The 22,410-nt window shown below is 49.2% G+C and overlaps 1 long non-coding RNA gene across 2 annotated transcripts; it reads right to left on the bottom strand.

The window, feature by feature from the left end:
• Positions 1-2,224: 2,224 nt before the first annotated feature.
• On the bottom strand, positions 2,225-21,145 carry LOC138849006 (uncharacterized). Of its 2 annotated transcripts, none has more exons than XR_016231592.1 (3): positions 20,549-21,145; positions 20,239-20,354; positions 2,225-4,149 (listed from the first exon to the last, which is right to left on the bottom strand). It is a non-coding gene; the product is annotated as an uncharacterized LOC138849006 (long non-coding RNA). The 2 variants fall into 2 exon arrangements; XR_011387312.2 differs by lacking the exon at positions 2,225-4,149 and adding an exon at positions 17,005-17,356 and having other exon boundaries at positions 20,549-21,007.
• Between the last annotated feature and the right edge of the window lie 1,265 nt (positions 21,146-22,410).

Raw genomic sequence — 22,410 nt, 5'->3', positions numbered from 1 at the left:
GATAGCTTTCCTGGTCCTTGGGTCTTGGTTTCTGAATGCTCCCGTGTCACATGACAGTTAGATAACAAATTTGTTATGGTTTTCTTTTGCTAGCCTTCTTTAGCTATAGGAGTGTCGGTCATGACCCTTATGATGGGTGGGGAAAAGTATCACTCCTGCTAAAATTGGGGATCCTAGAAGATGCAGATTCTCAGCTGTTCTGGGATGGAGGTAAGATCCTGCAATTCTCACAAACCTCTGTTGCGGCTGCTGCTGCTGGCCTGGAGACCACATACTGACGAGGAATGATCCAGGGGTTATTTCTTATTCATGGGATAAATATATTTCCCTTCATGTTCCAGCTGCCCTGATTCAATAAGCCACTATTGTCTGCTCCAGAAAGATCCCTCTGACTCCATCCCTCTGACACTCATCCCTGGGTGCTCCTTTTCTGAACTGCAAGCGATTTAATAATTCACTGCATATTTCACATATAGGGCAAGGATGGTGGTGCTTGTCTGATCCACATTACCCACTCACATACACCTGCCTGGGTGCCAAGGATACAGCCCTTGCTGATTAAGTACAAGATAATATTAGCTTACCTCCTTGAAGGACATGCGATGTGCCAGGCACTTTGCTAAGTGCTTTGCATGCACTGTCTTCCTCACTCAGTTACTACTGTCTTCACTTGCTATAGGTAGAAACCAAGGCAAGTCTCCTTAGCGCTACAGTCCGCAGCAGCAGTGCCCCCTAGGGGAGCATCTTGGACATTTTCAGGTTCTTTCTCAAGTTTATCACAATGAGGGGAGGAGGCAGCCGCTGGCATTCAGAGGGAGTGACAGGGATTTGGGAGACATTGTCCCACATGGCCCTCATATGGCAGTTAAAATGTGCTGCTTCTTTGTAAAAATATATTTTTAAATATTTATTCATTTTATTTAAAGGCAGAATTACAGAGAGAAAGGGAGAGACAGAGAGTTTTTCCATCCACTGGTTTGCTCCCCAAATGGACACAACAGCCAGGGCTGAGTCAGGCTGGATGCAGGAGCCAGGAGTTTCATGTGGGTCTCCCACATGAGTGGCAGGTGTCCAACGCTTGGACTGTCTTCCACTGCTTTCCCAGGCCATTAGCAGGGAGCTGGATCAGAAGTAGAGCAGCCAGGACATGAACCCTTGCCTATATGGGATGTCACCATCACAGGCAGCAGCTTTGCCTGCTATGCCACAATGCCAGCCCTTAAAATGTGCTTCTAATTATATTAGAACTTTAATTCTGTTTCACATATAAAAAAATTTTTTGTACCTTTTGAACATACACAGAATTTTCTGGAGCTGCAATTACTGTTAGGTCTAGGAAAAACAGTCCTCTCTTCACGACTTTGAAAAATCAGGACACAGGAGCCTCTTCCACTCACGGCATCTGGGTCAGTAATCAGCACATCTGTGTTTATCCCACGTGTAACTGCCATGGGCAAGCAATCCCTAATGTACACTAATATATTTATTTAGCTCTTCTTTCAAAATGTCAGAAATAAAGAAAAAGTGTCCATGGTAATCCAGAATCTTGTCTTTCTACTCATCAATTGTAAATCCTCACAACTCTATAAAAGTGGGTACAGTATTATCATACCCTGTTGTGAAGATAAGAAAACTGCAGTACGTTAAATAGCATTGCTAAGGAGCTCCTGAGTCTAGCTTTTAACACTCCACTGCTTGACTTCTATGGAAGACCCTAAAAATGACCTAGAGCATGGCTTCTGCCCCTGTTGCTGTGGCATCAGATTTCAGACTGAGGTTGCAGACTAAGTGTGTACTTGTTTCACTTTGTTACATGTGTGGGCTTTGGGAAACCAAACAGAGACATAATATTCATCTTTTGCAAGTCTTGAAGAAACATAAGCAGTACCTGAGAGTTAGGGCCACCCTGGCTGACGTGAACTCCAGGACTGGGGCTGCCTGAGAACCTGCCCTGTACTGCTGTGATTCTAAGCTGACTGCCAATGTCAACCTCAACAGCCTACACAGCAAGCGCCCTAAGGTCTCCTCTTGGAAAACAGGTAGTGTGTGTATCTGCCTGTGCCTGCAGGTGTATGTGTTGAATTTATCAACTCCCTTTCCATTAAAAAATCATGATAAACTAGGGTGGGGTAACAGAACATTTGGAGAAACACATTTATTTGTGATAAGCTTTATTTTAAGAGGCTTTGTGTGCAAAATGTTGTACACTCAATCTTTCATATCTCTGTGTGCATCAACCAACCCTGCATTGAAAAGATTTTTTTTACAAATTGTGTTTATGCTGAACATGTATAAATTGTTTGCTAGTCATTGTTCCCTAAACAATTAAGTATAACAACTATTTGCATCACATTTACATTGTATGAATTATGATAAGTCATCTAGAGATGATTGAAAGTATACAGGAGGATATGCATACGTTACATGCAAATACTATGCCATTTTATATAATGGACTTCAACATCTGCAGATTTTTCCTATCTACACAGGGTCTGGGAACCAATCCTCCTTGGATACAAGGCACCACTGTAATAGGAGACATACAACAAGAATTTCTGCAGCCAGCATTGTGGCACAGTTGGGTTAAGCCGTTGCCTGTAACACTGGCATCCCATATGAGAGCCAGTTGGAGTCTTGACTGCTCCACTTTCGATCTATCTCCCTGCTAATGCACCTGGGAAAGGAGAGGAAGATGGCACAAGCACTTGGGTCCCTGCCACTCTCCTGGGAGACCGGATGGAGTTCCAGGCTCCTGGCTTCAGTCAGGCTCAGTTCAGGCTGTTATGAACATTTGGGGAATGAACCCACAGGTGGAATCTTTTGCTCTCTTGCTCCCTGTCTTTCTCTCTGTCTTTCCCCCTCTCCATCACTCTGCCTTTCAAATAAATAAAACAAATGTTTAAAACAAAAGAGCCTACAGTCTAAGCAGGAAGGTACAGTCGCACAGGCCAGACTTTGTCACTCCCTCTATGGAACAGTGAGCTTTCACATTACCTACACACAATCACCAAAGATAGGGCAACCAACTCATCCCGCTTAGCCAGAGACATTTCTGGAAGTTCCACGTCCTGGAAACCTCCCTCAGTCCCAGGGAAATTAACACAGCCGGCCCCCCTCTAGGATGCTTTTACAGCCTCCCCCCTCCTGAGCAATGGCGTCAGAACCTCCAGGATGGGGCCCGGGTGTGAGTGTTTGGGGAAGACCTCCAGGTGAGTCCAATACACAGGAACCAAAACAATACCCAGGGCACATCAATCACCTGGTGATCTTGGGAAACTGCAGGTTGCAATTTCGCAGGTCTGGGGTGGAGCCCAATTTTCCTACCTTTAACAAGGTCGCTGGCATACCAGAGCTGCTGGTGAATGGGGCCCCTCTGAAGAGCCAGGAATATACAAACAGTCGATTTTGTTTTTATTTGAAAGTCTATACTAGAGGCAGGAAGGGGGCAGGGGTGAGGACTAATTTAACAAAAGGGGAAATGTGAAAATGGAAGTAGCTAAGGATACAGGAAAGAGAGCAGGCAGGTTCAAGGACACCTTAGCCTCTGGAGTTCTCAGCACTCAGCACACTCGAGATGCTGCGGGCACTGAGCACACAGCTGAGGTTCATCTGGAAAAGCTTCGTGGGAGTGAGCTCTAACAGGGACTTGGCAAGGATGGGGGTGCCTCCCAGACAGCACTGGACATGAAGGATCTGGGACAAGAGTAGCACAAAGCCTGTGAATACACAGTCCCACCATTCTCTCCATACTGCGGTTCCTTTGGGGTGAAGACGATTGACATGGGGCACTGTGAAGAGACTTCTAGTGTTGCTGGTGCTTACATTATCATAATTCACGAAGCTTTGCATTTGATTTGCATAATTTCCATTACCAGTTTTTCTTATAGTAAAAATATGTATTACAATTTTGGATCCAGAATGACCAGATATATTGGGCGGGATGGGTCAGGCAGGCTGTGCTGAAGCCAGGCAGCAGTTGCCAGGGGCTACTGCCTGGGCAGGACTCATGCGGCAGCCCTGTGAGCTCCATGGAGAATGTCAAAGATGGAGAGGGGCAGCGGATGACAGAGGATGACAGATAAACTTAGCTGCATCTGACATGAGAAGGGGAAGTACACAAGCTCGAAAGTGTTTCATTTTCTTCTGCTCCTGTTCAGAAAAAAAAAATCTTTTCAGTGGCATCCCCTCCCCCTGATCCTCTTCCTACCCATCTCTGGCTGCTCCTCAGAGCCCCAGACCCATCCATCCAACTCCTCCAAATATCCCCCAGCTGAGTAAGCCCCCCAAATTTAATAGCCCCCAAGTCAGAACCCCAGAATCTGTGCATCTTCAGCCTCCCTTGACTGGTAAATTACAGCACCATCCAGCCCATGATCTGGAGTAAGAATCCTAGAGGTAACTCCACTTGGCTCCTCCTCCCACAGACATGAACAAATGACAAAGCTCTGTTGCCTCCACCCTCTGAACAGCGCTTGCATCTCCCATGCCCGGCTCCTAGTGCTTCTCTGCAGACCTCCTGGCCAGTCTGTCTTGCCCGGGCACAGCCACCTCCAGGGCCCTGCACACCCCTGCTACAGTGCTCTTTCCAGGAAATTGCTCTAAAGACATTGTCCCTCTGTTCACTGTTGTTTCTAAAGTAAAGCCTCAAATCCTTTGTGTGGGTGGAAGATCCTCACTCTCTCTGTCCTGCCTCCCTTCTCTCTTCCTGTACTGTGCTGTCTCTCCCCCTGCCCTCCAGCCTACATCTCTCCAATGGGGCAAAGTATTTTTGGTTTCCCCAAATGGTCTGGATAACTCCATCATCCCTCTGTATAGCTTTTTGCTCTTCTCTCTTCCTGGACCAGTCTTCTCGGCTCTCCTTCAGTCCCAGTCAAAAGCAGGCACACCCTAGGACCTTCAACTCTCTTGAGATTTCCAGTCTGCACAAGTCTTTCCTGATACATCCCCCACTAAGGGGCACCAACTTGTCCTCTGTTTCTCTCCTACTATTTATATCCTATACATACTTCTAGTATAGCCCTCATAACATTTTTTTAGATTTATTTTATTTGTTTGAAAGAGTTACAGAGAGAGGAGAGGCAGAGACAGAGAGAGAGGTCTTCCATGCGATGGTTCACTCCCCAGTTGGCCACAATGGCCAGAGCTGCGCCGATCCGAAGCCAGGAGCCAGGAAATTCTTCCCAGTCTCCCACGTGGGTGCAGGGGCCCAAGGCCTTGAGCCTTCTTCTACTGCTTTCCCAGGGCATAGCAGAGAGCTGAATCGGAAGAGGAGCAGCCAGGACTAGAACCAGTGCCCATAAGGGATGCCGGTGCTTCAGGCCAGGGCTTTAACCCACTGTGCCACAGCGCCACCCCCCCCCCCATAACATTTTTTAAGGTTTATTTATTTATTTGAGAGGCAGAGTTACAGACAGAGAGAGGGTGACAAAGATAGGTCTTCCATCTGCTGATTCACTCCCCACATGGCTGCAATGGCCAGAGCTGGGCCAGACCAAAGCCAGGAGCTTCTTCCAGGTCTTTTATGTGGGTGCAGGGGCCCCAGCACTGGGCCATCTTCCACTGCATTCCCAGGCCATTATCAGGAAACTGGATCAGAAGTGGAGCAGGGCCGGTGCCATGGTTCACTTGGTTAATCCTCCGCCTGCGGCGCCAGCATCCCATATGGGTGCCGGGTTCTAGTCCCGGTTGCTCCTCTTCCAGTCCAGCTCTGTGCTGTGGCCCAGGAGGGCAGCAGGGGATGGCCCAAGTGCTTCGGCCCCTGCATCCACATAGGAGACCAGGAAAAAGCACCTGGCTCCTGGCTTCAGATTGGCACAGCACCAGCAGTGGCGGCCATTTGGGGAGTGAACCAATGGAAGAAAGACCTTTCTCTCTGTCTCTGTCTCTCTCTCTCTCTCTCCTTCTCTCTCTCTCTCTCTCTCTCATTGTCTGTAACTCTGTCAAATAAAAAAAAAAGAAGTGGAGCAGCCAGGACTCGAACTGGCACCCATAGGGGAATGTCAGCACTGCAGGTGGTAGCTTAACCCACTACGCCACACCACCGGCCCCAACCTCATAACATTTTATTTCTCTAATTCTGTTAACATTTCCTTTTTTAAAAAAAAGATTTATTTTTTATATTTGAAAGGGTCAGCAACCGAGACAGGGACACACACACAGTGACAGAAAGAGAGAGATCAATCTCCCATCTGCTAAGTCGCTCCCAAAATGGCTAAAGCAATCAGAGCTGGGTCAGGCCAAAGTCAGGAGTCAGGAACTCCATCCTGGTCTCCCACGAGGCTGGCAGGGGCACAAGCACTTGAGCCATCTTCCACTGCCTGCCCAGGCACACTAGTAGGAAGCTGGATCAAAGTGGAGTAGCTGGGATTTGAACCAGTACTCTCATATGGGGATGCCAGTGTCACAAGTGACAGCTTAGCCCACCGAGCCGTAACGCCATCCTTAATATGCCATTTTATTTTTCCTGAGTGATAGAAAATTTCTGGAGGCAAGAACACAGTTTATTCATCCTATTGTTTAAGGCATTTACTTCAATGTAGGAGGCAGAAAGTAAGTGCCCAGAAAAGAAATGGAAGAAATGAAGGAAGAAATGAAGACAGCTGCAGTTGCTCCTCTACTCAGCCTTAGATAACTGAGCAGACGGGAGAGTTCGGACCTGATCCAACAGAAGCCGCCGTGTCCCGGCTCATCAGTGGGAAAAGGAAGAGAATGCAGTGTGCTAGCTGTCAAACTGCTGAGATTTTCCTCTAGGAAAAAAATGTAACTTTGTATCCCCCCCTCTTAAAGATGACAAACAACCTCCCCTCCCGCTCGGCAGGTACCAGGGCAGATGCTGTTGACATTCCATAATTTTAAACTTGACCCCCTTTTAGTATCTTCCCAAAAACATGCAATATTTTGTGTAAATGTTCTATTGAAGTTTTTTTGGTGTGTGTGTGTGTGTGTGTGTGTGTGTGTGTGTGTTTTTTTTGACAGGCAGAGTGGACAGTGAGAGAGAGAGACAGAGAGAAAGGTCTTCCTTTGCCGTTGGTTCACCCTCCAATGGCCACCGCAGCCGGCGCACAGCGCTAATCTGAAGGCAGGAGCCAGGTGCTTCTCCTGGTCTCCCATGGGGTGCAGGGCCCAAGCACTTGGGCCATCCTCCACTGCACTCCCTGGCCACAGCAGAGAGCTGGCCTGGAAGAGGGGCAACCGGGACAGAATCCGGCACCCCGACCGGGACTAGAACCCGGTGTGCCGGCGCCACAAGACAGAGGATTAGCCTAGTGAGCCGCGGCACCAGCCCTCTATTGAAGTTTAACATATAGGTAGGAAAGTACAGGAATCTTAAGGTTACAGCTCAATAAATTTTCATAAGGTGAACACACGTGGAACCACTTCAGTAAACCAAATATTATCAGTGCCCCCCACAAACCCCTTCATTGCCCCTTCTCAGTCACTAACCCCCCCACCCCGCCCCTCATGAGTAGCCTGGAATATTTACAATGTAGCTCTAACTATTTTGTGGAAAGTTTCTGTATTTTACTACTGCATTTATATACTTTTCAAAGTTTTTAAACATAAAATAAAGCAATACATGCTCATTGTAAGAAGTTGAGACTTAACAGAAGTGCAGAAGTATAGAAAGTAAAGTGAAAGACTTTCCCCCATCAACCTTCCAGCCACACACATACACCATTCCCAAGGTCAAACACTTGGGACAGCACGGTGTGTCTAACAGTTCACACTATATAACAAATAGTGAGAAACTCAATTTGAAGTGACAGAAACAATAGGAGAATGTATTGGCTCACTATTTAATAGTTTTCTGAGTCAATGAACACTGAGGTTGTTTCCAGTGTTGTTATTGCCAACAATGTCACATTGCACACAGAAACTGTAACGAGACTCTGAAAGTGCAGCGGCAGGTCAGGTGCTAGGATTTCTTCAATTCAGCCACTCAACTACGGCAGCAGAGACTCAGTTTCTACCTCCTCGCTCCGCCTTCCACGGTCCCAGCTCCATGCTAGGGGTGGTCACCACCGGGCCGCAACACAGCTGCGGGAAGAATGTGCACTTCCGCAGAGACGGGTTCAGTGAGGGAAAGAACAGCAGAGAGGGAACAAGAGAAAATGGCAGCCGTGGAGTCAAAGTCCGAGGGTTTGGATTGGGCCACATTGGGCTACAAGGCACTCACCAAGACCTGCACAGTTCCCATTCCTGGGTCAATCTTTGTGAACGGGGCCAACAGCTGGAGCTGGGTGTGGGGTCAAGCCCACCCAAACCAAATACATGGCTATCACAAAGTTCATGGGAAACTATGAACATTATGAAAAATTACGTGAAGATTTCAAAAAATCTTACATCAAAATAAATGTATATTTAATTCAATTTTCCATGAATGCTATGAAGTACCCCTTCATGCACAATGAGGGTAGAGTTAGAACGGATCCTAGGTAGGCACCATCATATTCACTGAATAGCCTCTGAGACCTTCTCTGTGTCCAGAATGCTCTCATGTACATGAACACGTAACAGGATCACACTATTCCGCAACTCACTATCCAGCAATTTTATATACAAATAAATCTACTTGGGCTTTTAAAGTTGCCAAGCACCATTGAATAAAATAAAGCAATAATTCAAATACTTTCTAATTGATGAATGTTTAGATTATGTTAAACACTTCTTGTACAAAAAGTCTATATTATTTGTTCATTATGAACAATATCTTAGAAAATACAATCTTTGAAAGGGTTAATTTAAGGTGGTTTGGTTGTATCTGAAGTTCATGCCTTTGAAAGTCTAGGTACATCTCCGTCTAGTCGCCATCCAAATAACAATTTCCTTTGCTTTTGCCATTCACTTAATACAGATAGGAGCTATCCTGCCTCTGTCAAGACAGTAGTAAATAGTTCATTTTTGCTTCGCTGGCAAGGAAATAAAAGCCAGCTGCAGTGACCAACTTCAGATTGGGAGAAGGGAAAATATTATCTTGTCAAGGAGAAACCCGAATTGCATGAAACAGCAGGATGGAAATGAAGCGCAGGGTCACCCAGCCCCGTCTCCCATCTTCTAGCCCAAATCCCAATCCAAACACAGGCAACCTCCTAGTTAGAAAGTCACCTGGGCGCAGTTTGGAGTCAAATACAAAATGGTTGATATGCAGATTTTTCTTGTCTCATTCAACCGTGATCACAAATCTTTATTTCCTCTCCTGGTTAATACTGCGCCAGTTTTGATCCCTTTACTCTTTTCCCTGGCTTCCCGGGGAAGAGCTGGTTCAGCCCTCAGTGGGCTGTCCCAGGATCCAGTTCTGCCCTGTCAGGTGCTTTCTGAAACCTGAGCTCAAACACTCCTGCTGCAGCTCTGGCCTGCGCGCTCTGCCCTTGCTGGGAACACAGTGTTTATGTGCTCTCCTTCCTGGTAGGTGTCAGGGCCCATCTGTCTTGCTCTCTCCCTTTGCAGCTCTGGGATAACTTTTCTCAACTGAATTGTGTCCCCTCTACCCCCAAAATTCACAGGGACATGGAAATCCTAACTTCCCAACCCTCAGCATGGCCGTACATGGAGAGGTAATTAAGGCAAACTGAGGTCACTCAGGTGGGCCCTAGCCCAGTACCACAGGTGTCTTTATGAGATGGGGAGACAAGGACATGGGCTCACAGAGAGGACAGACCACGTAAGACCCGGGTAGGTGTTTATTGCACTACCAAGAGCCAAGAGAGGAGACAATCTGAGTGTCTATAAACTGATGGATTGGTAAAGAAAACGTGGCATATTACTCAATGGAATACTGCTTAGTCATGAAAGAGGCTGAAGCCGTGTCATTAGCAACAACATGGATGAACCTGCAGCACATCAGGTTAGGTGAAATAATCCAGGCACGGAAAGACAAATGCCGCACAACATCACTCACGTGTGGCACCTCAAATACTTGCTGTCTTACATGTAGAGAGTAGAGCAGTGGTTGCCGCAGCCTGGAAAAGGTAGCAGGAGTGGCGGGATGGGGTGAGGGTGGTCAATGGGTGCAAAGTTAGTTGGAGAGAAGGGGTAAGCATTGTGGTTCTGCTGCAGAGTAGGGGGACTGAAGCCAACAATAGCAGAGGGCATCTCTCAAAATAGCTGGAAGAGAAGGTCTGAAAAACTGTCGTCATCACAAAGAAACAGCAAGTGTTGAAGGTGAAGGGTATGCCCATTACCCAGAATGCATCACTACATGTATCACAACACCATAGTGTGGGGTGGGCATTGTGGAACTGTTGGCTAACTGTTAATACTTGGGAAGCCTTCATCCAAGATTGGAGTGCTGGTTCTTTTTTTTTTTTAATTTTATCTTTTTATTTTTTATTTTTGACAGGCAGAGTGGACAGTGAGAGAGAGAGAGAGAAAGGTCTTCCTTTGCCGCTGGTTCACCCTTCCAATGGCCGCCACGGCCGGCGCGCTGCGGCCAGCGCACCACGCTGATCCGATGGCAGGAGCCAGGTGCTTCTCCTGGTCTCCCATGGGGTGCAGGGCCCAAGCACTTGGGCCATCCTCCACTGCACTCCCTGGCCACAGCAGAGAGCTGGCCTGGAAGAGGGGCAACCGGGACAGAATCCGGCGCCCCAACCGGGACTAGAACCCGGCGTGCCGGCGCCTCAAGGCGGAGGATTAGCCTAGTGAGCCGCAGTGCCGGCCGGAAGTGCTGGTTCTTGTCTCTGCTATTTTACGCTTCCAACTGAGCTTCATGCTACTGTGCCTGGGAGGCAGCGAAGGATGGTCTAAGTTCTTGGGTTCCTGTCACTTACTTGCACGATCAGCTGGTGTTCCTGGCTCTTGGTTCAGAGCTGACCCTTGTGGGCATTTGGGGAGAAGACAGCAGCAGATGGCAGATCTCTCTCTCTCTCTCTCTTTATCTCTTATTCTGCCTTTCAAATAAATACCTCTTTCAAAAAAACTCCATCAAATTGCACCTCAAAAATATGTATAATTATGTGTCTAAAAAAAATCCCCATGCCCAAGCCCACCTCAGGTAATCCTGATTAACTCATCTAGGGTGGGGTGTAGACACCAGCATTTTAAACACATTTCTCAGGAGATTCCAGGTTGCAGCCAAGTGACACCCACCTGCCCAGACCCACTGCGTCCTCCGGAAGTCAAGCTGCCATTTTTCTCCCCTGAATTGAGCAGGAACCACTACTGGCTCCCTCTGCTTCTACCTGTACTGCTCTCCCCACGCCCCTCATTCTGCATGCGCAGCTGGAGGAACACTGCTCAAGTACAGGTTTAGTCACCTTCTTGTATCCGCTACAAATCCACCAACTCTTCGTTTGTTAGCCTGTTGTTGACAAGCTCCTCAGCTGAAACCCAAAGCTGTCCACGTGGCCTCTGAGGGCCCCTGCACCTTTATATCACTCCCCACCCCCAACCTCCAGCCACTGTCCTGTCCTGGATTCCCCAAACCTGCACCCTTCATTGTCCTACCCGCTGGATTGCCCTCTGCCTGGCTATTGCCTTCCATCAGTGATGATGTGATCTGGTAAACCCTACCTGACCCTCTCCCCACACCCAGGCTGGGACATGTGCCCTCCTCCCACCAGAGCATGCAGGAAACATACTGCATTGTAATTGCTTTTCCCATCTGTCTCCTTCTCCAGACTGCTAGTCTTTTCTCCCAGCTTCCCTGGGTCCTAACATAGCACCTGGTATGCAAATAGGAATTGCATCAGTGGCAGAGTTCCTTGAATGTATGAATGAATGAATGAATGAACACCTTGCTTGCTCACTCCCAGTTGTATGCTCTCCAAAGACAAGGTAGGACTCTGGGCTGGTGAGTTTGCACATGAAAGGCACGCTCTAGGCTAGGCCCTTAGCATTCTCTAAGAATTGGCTAGCCCCAGGAGAGGCGGCCTCTTCTCAGTAAGGAAAGTTTAAGATGTCAGAACATTGCAATAGGGGCAGGCGTTTAGCCATGCAGTTATGCCATGAGTGAAGACTCCTGCATCTCACATCAGCACAGCTGGATTCAAGCCCTGGCTCTGGCTCCTGACTCCAGCCTCCTGCTAATGCAGACCCTAAGTGGTAGTAGTGATGGCTTAAGTAAAGGGCCTTGCTACCCACACAGGAGAGCTGGATTGAGTTCCCTGCTCTCAGCTTCAGCCCACCCCTGTCCTGGCCATTGTGGCTATTTGGGAAGTGAAACAGTAGATGGGTGTTCTTTCGCCCTTCCTCCTCTTCCCTTCCCTTCCCTTCCCTTCCCTTCCCTTCCCTTCCCTTCCCTTCCCTTCCCTTCCCTCTCTTCCCCTCTCCTCTATTCTCCCCTCTCCTTCCCTTCCCTTCCCTTCCCTTCCCTTCCCTTCCCTTCCCTTCCCTTCCCCCTCTCTCTCTCTCCTCCCCACCCACTTCTCTGCCTCTAAAATAAATAAATATTTTAAAACATTGCAATAGGTGTGGGTGTTGTGGCACAGCAAGTTAAGCCCCTGTTTGGGATATTAGCATCTGCTATCAGAATGCTTGGGTTCAGGTCACACCTCTACTTCTGATCCAGCTTCCTGCTAATGCACACCCTGGGAGGGGAATGAATCAATGAATGCAAGCTCCCATGAGTTCTCTCTCTCTCTCTCTCTCTCTCTCTCTCTCTCTCTGCCTTTCAAATAAATAAAAGTAAATAAGCTTTCAAAACACACTGCAATATACATAAAAATTTAAATCTCTTTACAATACAATGGGGAAGGAAACAGGCTAACAAAGGGCCTTGCTCCCCAGGAGTGGGTCCCTGGGCAGTTTGCACCTTTATCCTGCAGTACCTAAATGACCTGTCCTTAAGGCTGTGCTCTGTCAAATGTCTTCAGGATGGGTGGCCACCTCACCAGCTGGTTTGCCAGTTTATTCACTGATGTATCCCAAGTGCCTGGGACAGGGTCTGCTATGACATTAACACAGTTACAAAGTGGATACATATGGGGCCAGCACTGTGGTGTAGCAGGTAAAGCCACTGCCTGCAGTGGTGGCACCCTATATGGGCGCCATTCAAGTTCCGGCTGCTCGACGTCCCATCCAGCTCTCTGCTATGGCCTGGGAAAGCAGTAGAAGATGGCCAAGTCCTTGGGCCCCTGCACCCACGTGGGAGACCCAGAAGAAGCTCCTGGCTCCTGGCTTTGGAACGGCACAGCTCTGGCCATTGTGGCCAGTTGGGGAGTGAACCAGCAGATGGAAGATCCCCCCCCCCCCCGTCTCTCCTTCTCTCTGTGTGTAACTCTGACTTTCAAATAAAATAAATAAATCTTAAAAAAACAAAACCAAAGTAGAAACATGCTTGTTGCCCTAGTAGGTATAAATGAACAAACCCCTTCTTCAGATAACTCAGTCTTTCTCAGGACTGCACAGGCTTGTCAAACCCCAAGTTCCAAGGAGGCTATGTTGAAAGGTTAATATGAGGTTTTCTTCCCTTTTTCTCATGTGGAGATGGAAAATGATAGGGATGCATTGGATAGAAACGCACAAGATCCTCAGATGAAAGCCCCTTAATCGCTGTGTGTGTATGGGGGCTGGGGGGGGGGGGAATCTGTCCTGACAGCACTTTAATTTGAAAATAGCAATCCCCACCTCAGGAGACTGTGAGGTTTTGTAGCTGTTTATAAACTTGAAAATTGGTTCTAATTCATCATTGCCTGTTAGACAAGTTGCTAATGACCTTGACTTCCAGGTCCTCTCTGAGTCACTGAAATCAGCTCCAGTTGTTCTACATGCAAACAAAATTTGACAAGAAAGATGTCTTCCATGACTTCTTCACCTAATGGAAATGAAAAATCAAGTGACCGGGTTCTAGTTCACCTTGGCCTATCTGTGAGTCTTTATCCTGCCTTGACTTTCTAGTGTCTAAAAACATCCGTTGATATTTATGTATTCTACCTATTGAAATGCAACCCATATCCAAATATCCCTAAAAGCAGAGACTAGATATCACTGGGACCCAGCCTCCCATTCTTAGCCCAAGGTGTCCTGCCTGTGGTTTAGGATCAAAAGGAACTCACTGAATTGAGGGAATAATATAGCTGACCCTACCTGATTCAAGAAGCCATTTGCTTCTCCAACAGCTAAAATCCCATTGGCCAGTACTGTCCAGAGGGATTTGTTTCGGGGAATCCCAGGTCCAGGCAAGGACATGCCAGGTCTGAGGCAGAAGGTAACTGTTAGGAAACTGGCGCAGTTGTAGCCAGGTGGCCGAATGGCCCAGCTACCTGAGCCAGGCTCCACCCCCATCCTAATGGGATTCGCTGCTCATGCTTCCCTGCCCGCCCTCGGGCAAAGTTTTAAAAGGGCCTGTTCCTGAACACGTGCTCTCTTGGTCCTTCTCTCCTGTGCTCTCTTGGCCTCTCTTGGCTTCTCTCCTCCTCTCATCTCTCTTCTCTCTCTCCTCTCTCTCTCTCTCTTTCCCTTCGCCGCCCCTTCCCTCCAGCCTGCTGGGTTTTCCCCAATAAACCCTCTCCCTTACTCCAGTGTCCAGTGTGTTTTGTGATGGCTAACATTAATATATAACAGTAACTCCCTGTATGTAACCCTTCCTGCTGTTCCCCCTACCCCCTCATACCAGCAGACTAAAGCCCACCTGGCTATCATAAAAATCCCCTAAAGAGACAGCACCACTGACCAATCAGAGGAAGGTCACGAGCACTGACCAACCGGGAACTTGAACACAAACTGATCACACACCTCTCAGCCTCAACTTCAGTCTATCAGAACCTTCTCCCCTAACCCCATGGGGACCCAGGAATGAAGCACTAAGGGCCGGGCTCCTTGCCCTGCACTTTGTAATAAGCACCTACTTTCTTTCACCACCCCAATGTCTGATTGGATTTCTGTGCACCAGGCAAGTGGACCCAAGTTTGGGGGGGTCTACAGCTACACCTCTAACTCATTCGGGAGGTTGTTCTGCAGCACTAGGTCCTGAAGAAAGCCAAGAAATTCACTGTGGAGTGCTAACATGAGAGAATTCACCTACGTTCCACCCAGGCTCCCATTTTACAGGTGCAGAATTTGAAGCGCAGTAAGGTGTATCAGTTTCCATAAAAAATTACTACGAGCTCAGAGACTTAAATAATATAAATTGACTGTCTTACTCTTCCGGGGGCGAAGTCTGAAATGAGTGCCCATATGTGAAATCACGGTGTCCGCAGAGCTGGCTTCTTCTGCAGGCTCTGGAGGAAGGCCACTGCCTCGCCTCTCAGCACCTGGAGGCGGCCGGCACGCCTCACCTCCTGCTGCCTGCTCCCGTGCTCTTACCACCTTCTTCTCTTTGACTCGGATTCGCTGCCTCCGTCTGATGAGGACCTTTGCGTCTGTCTTTGCGATAGTCTTCCCATCTCCGGATCCTTATTTTATTACATTTATTGGAAAGACAGAGTTACAGAGAGAGAGAGATCTTTCATCTGATGGTTCACTCCCCAAATGGCTGCAATGGCTGGAGCTGAGCCAATCCAAAGCCAGGAACCAAGGAATTCTTCAGGGTCTCCCACATGGGTGCAAGGGCCAAAGGACCTGGGCCATTCTCTGATGCTTTCCCAGGCACATTAGCAGGCAGCTGGATCGGAAGTGGAGCAGCTGGGACTTGAACCAGTGCTCATAAGGAATGCCGGTGCTTCAGGCCTGGGCTTTAACCCGCTGTGCCACAGCACCAGCCCCCCAATCCTTAATTTAACAGCACCTTCCAAAACCTTTTTGCCAATGAGGCCTAAGGGAAAAACCATGGGTGCTGGAGACTAGAACCTGCGTCCCTGGGAGCCCAGCCTGCCACACCTGCAGAAGTTAACACCACAAGGACAGAGCCAGGCAGCCAAAGACCAAAGCCTCTCATCTGCTCCACTTTATCTTCCGCCTGGCTGTCAGCTGAGGCCTGCCTCTCATTTGAGAGGGAGTAAAACTGAAGGGAGCGCCCATCCCAGGTCCTGCAAGATTGGGCTACCGCCCCGTCTCCCACTCCCCGAGAGCTCCTGCCACGGTGGGAATGCCTACCTCCCCCTGGGTCCTCTACTCCTGCGGAAGCTCTCTGCCTGCTCCTGGTTCCCTCCCACCCCGGCCTGTTCCACGCACCGGACTCAAATCTTTTAACAGTAAACAGTCATTTTTGTTCCCCAAATAAAGATCATTTTTCAAAAATATTATTTATTTATTTATTTGAAAGGCAGAATGGCAGAGATAACTGTGTCCCGAATCACTCCTCCGATGAGTGACGTAGCCTCTGGGGCAGCTCACACTAAGGCAGGAGGTAAAATCAGCCCACAAGAATTGGTCACATCCAAGCCTCTGGAAGGCACCTGTGACCACACTCTTGTACTCCCCACAGCGCCTCTGGCCAGGGGTGTCCTTACATTCAAGAGCGGATGCACCTGGGATGCTCCCTTTCTTTCCACACTCACCGAGAAATCCCTCCTACTATGTACTGAAGGCCTCTGCCCCTCCCCCACCCCCAAAATATTCCTATGCTGAACCCCTAACCTCTGAGACGATGGGGTCTTTAGGAGGGTATTAGTGCCTTTAAAATGAAAGGTTTGTTTTGTTTTTGTTTTTGTTTTTTTGACAGGCAGAGTTAGAGAGAGAGAGAGACAGAGAGAAAGGTCTTCCTTCCGTTGGTGCCCCCACCCCCCACAAATGGCCACTACGGCCAGCTGCGCCGATCCGAAGCCAGGAGCCAGGTGCTTCCTCCTGGTCTCCCATGCGGGTGCAGCGGCCCAAGCACTTGGGCCATCTTCCACTGCCTTCTGGGGCCACAGCAGAGAGATGGACTGGAAGAGGAGCAATCGGGACAGAACCAGTGCCCCAACCAGGACTAGAACCCCAGGTGCTGGCGCTGCAGGTGGAGGATTAGCCTAGTGAGCCGTGGCACCGGCCATTAGTGCCTTTAGAGAAGAGACCCCAGAGAGAAGCTCCTCTCTGCTCCACTATCGGAGGTTACAGTGAGGACATGGACATCTAGGGAAGCAGGCAAGCCCTCACCAGAATCTGAATCTGCACACACCTTGACCTTGGGCTTGCCAACCTTCAGAACTGTGAGAAAGAAATCTCTATTGTTCACAAGCCACCCAGGCTATGTTAATTTGGGATGGTCATCCAAATGGACCAAGCTACTCCTTCAAATCTTTTAACAGTAAACAGTCATTTTTGTTCCCCAAATAAAGATCATTTTTCAAAAATATTATTTATTTATTTATTTGAAAGGCAGAATGGCAGAGATAACGGGAGAGAAAGAGAAATCTTCCATCTGCTGATTCACTCTCCAAATGCCCACAACAGCCAGGGCTGGGCCAGGCTGAAGCCAGGAGCCAGGAACTGGTTCTGGGTGGCAGGAGCCCAAGTATTTGGACATTATTCCATGCCTCCTAGGTGCATTAGCAGCAAACTGGATGGGAAGCAGAGGAACCAGAAATTAGAAAGTCACTTCCATACAGGAGGCAGGTGTCCCAAGTGGCAGCTTAATCTGCTGTGCCAGAATGCCTCCACCACCACCGCAAATAAAGACCTAGCTTACAAATTCTGCTGGATAAGAGTATCCACTATCTCAAATCCACATGAAGTGTTGTTGACTGATAACAGAGCCTCTTCTGAGAAGAGACTTTAATGCAGGGAGAGACGTGAGCACCTTAGATGCAGAGAAACACCTGGCCTCCGCCCAGGCCAGCACTGTAGCCAAATCTCCCATCATCACCAACCCCTTGCTCAGAACTTCCAGGCGCCAGCATTGTGGTGCCAGGAGTTAAACCTCCACACGCAACACCAGCATGTGGTGACAGCCCAAGAGGTTGAGCACCTGCCATCCATGTGGGAGACCCGGATGGAGTTCCTGGCTCCTGGCTTCAGCCTGGTCCAGCCCTGGCTGTTGCAGCCATTTGAGGAGTGCACCAAATGGAAGATTCTCTCTCTCTCTCTCTCTCTCTCTCTCTCTCTGATGCTCTTTCAAATAAACAAATAAATCTCTCTCTCTCTTTTTTTTTTTTTTTTTTTGACTGGCAGAGTGGACAGTGAGAGAGAGAGACAGAGAGAAAGGTCTTCCTTTGCCGTTGGTTCACCCTCCAATGGCCGCCGCGGCCGGCACACCGCGCCAATCCGATGGCAGGAGCCAGGGGCTTCTCCTGGTCTCCCATGGGGTGCAGGGCCCAAGGACTTGGGCCATCCTCCACTGCACTCCCTGGTCACAGCAGAGAGCTGGCCTGGAAGAGGGGCAACCGGGACAGAATCCAGCGCCCCGACTGGGACTAGAACCCGGTGTGCCGGCGCTGCAAGGCGGAGGATTAGCCTAGTGAGCCGCGGCGCCGGCACAAATAAATCTTAAATAACAAAACAAAATAAGCTTCCAGCCTTACCCTGAGCTGATCACTCTTTCCTCTGGGGAAATGAGACAAGGTGAGGAAAATCAGAGCAGGACAGAAGGCCCTCTGAAGATCCCCTCTGACCAAGGTTTTCTGGCTGGCTCAGATCCTTAAGCTCTGGATTGCTTTCGGGCTCATTCACAGCCTGGTCAGTTTTTTCCCAGGTGTGAGACCTGGTAATTCTCCCCCTCCAAGCCAGGAGACCTGATTTCTGGCCCTCATTCTCACTTTCTGATGTCTGCACTGCTGCTCTCCCTCTGGGGGCTGTGGCCGGTCCCCTGGACTTCCTCCACCTTGGCATGCAGTTGTGCTTAGTGCTGTGAGGTGCAGCAGACAGAAACTCACTGGAGGCTTGAGGAGGTGGGAAAGACGGGGCGATGGACCCAGGACTACACCCGTGTGGAGGTGACAGCGGCTCTCTGCCCCACCTCTAGGAGCTGGTGCTCTCTGGATGTTGGTTCACTCACCATCACCTCAGAAAGCCTTCCTCCAGGTGCAGGAAGGATGGCCACTGCTGGCCCCAGGTTCAAATCCTTCCAGCACCTGAGAGGCAGGAGGCTGCCTTTCTCCCCTAGTTTCTACAAAACACAACCCTCCAAAGAAAGGCTGTGATTGTCCTGGCTTGATCACGTGTACAAGGACACCTCACTCTGTCAGGGGTTCAAAGAAGACTCAGCTGCAGCTGCAGCCCCATGACCATTAGGACAGCTGCGAGGAGCACACGGAGCCCCAGTTTCTGCAACGTGCGTGCTTGGGTCTAGCCCAGAGAGATGGAACACCTACAAAACTCAGACACGGCAGCATGATTACACATGGGTAGGCAGCAAGAATCTGCAGAAGCCTAGAGGCCAGCTCAGGAAAGCTGCCCAGGGGCAGGGCGGTTTGGGGGAGGGTGAGGTGGAGTCCTGAATGCGCATGCCTCACATCTCACTGAACCTGGGGACCCTGAAAGCACTCTGCCCATGGTGCCACTCACAGATGACTGAGCACCGGCGTTACAGAACATCCTGTGAGGGGGTACGAGGACATTTCCAGCTCCTCATGGGTTGTTGCACTCTCAGTAGTACCCGCCCAAGAACTGCGAGCAAGAAAAGGAAGAGCTAGACTGGCCCAAGTCTGCCAGGGTCCTGTCTTCGAGGCAGCCATGTGTGCTTTTCTAAGCTAAGCTCTGTAATCAGCAGGGGATAGTGCCCTGGTCCAGCCTGGGTCATGTGCCCCCACGTGGCTACTGTGGGTGGGTGGGTAGGGACAGTATGTGCTATTAATAGAAGGAATAGGAGGAAACTCATGTTCAACAGCCAAAACGCCATAGTACCTCTACCACCAGCTTGGTCTGTGAGTGCCCAATGGCTGTAGTCCACAGTGAGAGATAGAAGACCATGAGACAGAAGTCAGGGGAAGAATGAAGATAAGAACGAGTGAGCCCAGAGGTGTGTGACCTGGGAAGTGGCTCATCTAGTTCTTGGGAGGCCGCAGCTTCCAAGAGGGAAGCTGAAGAAGAATACTCCTACATGGCCAGAAAGCCCAGAGCCATGCCACACCTCCAGTGGTGAGATGCAGCACCTACAAGGGTGCACCTCCAGCCACCTCCAGCTCCACGTTCTCCCACCCACTGCAAAATTCGTAGCATGAGTGATCTCAGAAGGGGCATGAGACAAGCAGGACAGAACAGAGGGAGAAGCCAAGAAAAATCTAGGTTCAACAGAATTCTAACCCCAGAGTGATCCCATGGGAGCCCCATAGCTCAGAGACCACAGAGGGGGGTGGTTATCAGGTCTAGAGAGAAGGAACCTCTTGCACCCCGTATCTGTCACTCTTTGCCTGGGGCCACCCCCAGAGAAAAAGCAGTTATTTGTAGGCACCTATCAGCTGAGAGCTCAGCAGAAGGAAGCAGCTATGCGTAGCCAATACTCACGGCAGCTGGGTGCCTGGTGCACTGAAGAGGATCTAGGTGAGGCCCATAGGCAGGGCTACTGTGAGAATGGATATCCAGTTCTGGGAGCCATTGTCATCACCATCCTGATGTTCTCCCTGTGGGACAGAAGCATAGTAAGCATCACATAGTGCATGATTCTTGGCCGGAGACAACACAAGCATGCATTGGCTGCGGGAGTCTAGAGCCGCAGCCCGTGCCAGCCGCAGTGTGGACTATTCATGTGATCTGGGGTGCATAATTTGATCCCTTTGAGCCTCAGGGTTCTGATCCAAAAAAATGGGCTAATAACCAGAGCTCCATCCTAGGGCTTGTTGCAAGGATGACGTGAGATGTGGGACGTTCTTGGTGCGGTGGTTGAAGCAGGAGGACTTGAGTGGCCCTGGGTTGAGTATCCGCGTCTGCGGTGAGGGCGTCTAAGGAAGCCAGTGCTTGTCTGGAGGTCGTGAAGATGCTGCTTCACTCAAGAACAGGAGAAGGCATTTGCATTACATAAAAGAGGAAGTCCACTGTGATTAAGGAAGACAATCCGCGTTCAGAAAGAGGATGTGAAAGCCGCCTCTGAAGACAGGGGCGATTCATCAAGGCAGTGCCAGCATGCAGGGCCTTCGCTTGGCAGCAGCTCCTTGAGCCCGCGCGGGTCACTGCTCAGAACTGAGGGGCCTCACCCTGGGCTTGCACAGAGATCTGTCAGATGGAGGTCACCGCCTTTAATTTCATGGGTCAGCTTTCCCTGCCTGTAAGCTAACAGCAAGGACGCATGACAAGCAGCAGGTGAGCCTGCGACTCTGACATCAGATCACCCTGGGGCCGCCCGCCTCTGCCCTCAGCAGCTGTGTGACTGTTAACTGGATACTCAGCTTCTCTAAGCCTCATTGCCTTCTTGGTAAACAGGAGAAAATACTACCTCCCTTTAGGGCTGCTTTAAAGAACTGCATTACAAGGCATTTACAATCACTTGAATCACTACCTGGTGCTTCCATCAGTGCCTTTCAATCAATGCCTACTTCCTAAGAATAGCTATTATCATTGTTATTGATGTTCATTTGCTCAACCAATATGTATTGATCATGCCCTCTATGGCAGCACCGTTCCTGGAATAAGGAAAACCCCAGTACAAAAACCACAGAAGGCACCTGCTAAGAAGAAGCAGCAAGGATCTTCATAGAAGGAGAGATATTAAATGAATAAGCAAGAAACACTCCAGGAAGTGTTATGCATAGAATTAAAATAGGGTGATGGGATAGAGAGTGACAGAGTAGATCCGTCAGCCTGGCCTCCCCTGTAGAAAGGCCTCTTTGAGGAGGTGAGGTTCAGGTCGAGATGGACACGATCTTGGAAAATGATCTTGGGAAATGACCAGTGCAAAGGCCCCAACACGGAAGCATGCTGGGCATGTGGGAGCAAGCTCACTATGTCTGAGCGACACACCAAAGGCCAGGGTGGCTGGGGTACAGTGGAGAGGGTTGTGGACAGGGGAGAGGTGAGTCTGGAACAGCGGACAGAGAGACCATGCAGTTTTATAAGGAGCTTGGATCTTAATCTGAACGGGACAGGAAGCAATAGAAGGAGTCTAAGCTAAAAAGAGATATAATCTGAAATAGGCTTCTGCAAGTTCTGGTAATTCCATGCAATATTTAAAGAAGCAGTAACATCACCCTACATATCTTTCAGAATACTGAAGATGGGAAACACTTGCCAATTCATTATACAAAGTTCATATCATCCTAACTGAGGGAATCTGGGCCCAGAAGCAGGCCAGACTAACTCCACCCCACAGCTCCTGGCCAGCACGTACACACTAAACAAAACAGGAACGTTCTTTCTCTGTGGCAACCAGGTGTACAGCTGTCTTCCCACTAACTGTTCAGGGACCTGGCTTCCTGTTTCCCCTTTGTCCTACACTCCTCTAATATCTCCTTTTATCCTCGTAATCACAGTGCTCCTACTCTTACCATGTGTAATTAACATATCTCAAAAGTTCTTACAGGAACGAATGGCTGCTATATCCCAAGCCATCACGCAGGAACAGCACAAGACTGCACTTCTTCAATCAACTGATCCAGAGTACAGATACCTGGCCCCACGTCAACACCCCGAATCAGCAGGAAGTAGCCAGAAACTGGTGCCCCACCTCCCTGTCTCTACTCAGAG

The sequence above is a fragment of the Oryctolagus cuniculus genome, chromosome 3, assembly GCF_051225735.1.
Source record: "Oryctolagus cuniculus isolate XC-2025 breed Fujian yellow rabbit chromosome 3, ASM5122573v1, whole genome shotgun sequence".
NCBI lineage: Eukaryota > Metazoa > Chordata > Mammalia > Lagomorpha > Leporidae > Oryctolagus > Oryctolagus cuniculus.
This window is presented reverse-complemented; position numbering and strand designations above follow the sequence as displayed.